Source organism: Schistocerca nitens, chromosome 6 (assembly GCF_023898315.1).
Source record: "Schistocerca nitens isolate TAMUIC-IGC-003100 chromosome 6, iqSchNite1.1, whole genome shotgun sequence".
Taxonomy (NCBI): Eukaryota; Metazoa; Arthropoda; class Insecta; order Orthoptera; family Acrididae; genus Schistocerca; species Schistocerca nitens.
In genome coordinates, this window is record NC_064619.1 from 289822633 (window position 1) to 289823206 (window position 574).

The 574-nt window shown below is 51.6% G+C and overlaps 1 pseudogene; it reads right to left on the minus strand.

Annotated features, from left to right (window-relative positions):
* Window positions 1-206: 206 nt before the first annotated feature.
* On the minus strand, window positions 207-325 carry LOC126263791 (5S ribosomal RNA; annotated as a pseudogene).
* Window positions 326-574: the final 249 nt, after the last annotated feature.

Below are 574 nucleotides of genomic sequence, written 5' to 3' on the forward strand. Positions count from 1 at the left end.
CCGTCCGAGCAGACCTTGGAAGGCCCAACGGTACCGCCGGCCACCGTGTCATCCTCAGCCCACAGGCGCCACTGGACGCAGATATGGAGGGGCGTGTGGTCAGCACACCGCTCTGCCGGCCGTATGTCAGTTTACGAGACCGGAGCCGCTACTTCTCAGTCAAGTAGCTCCACAGTTTGCCTCACAAGGGCTGAGTGCACCCCGCTTGCCAGCAGCGCTCGGCAGACCGGTATGGTCACCCATCCAAGTGCTAGCCCAGCCCGACAATGCTTAACTACGGTGATCTGATGGGATCCGGTGTTACCACTGCGGCAAGGCCGCTGGCATTTTATCTTTACTATGGAATAATAATTTAGATATGCTGTGGCTGTAAAACCAAGTCAGTAGCTGCGAGATTACCTTTCTGCAGCGATATCTGAAATTTTTTCAACAAATGGGAAAGTACACCAGTAACTAATAACGGGATGCTGCCGCCAGTGTACAAAAATGGTGCAGTTTTAATATTACAAGTTTTCCTTTTCGGCAGAATGTTATCAGTTTGGTCAGCGGTACCCAGAGTGCCACTTTAGTTTTA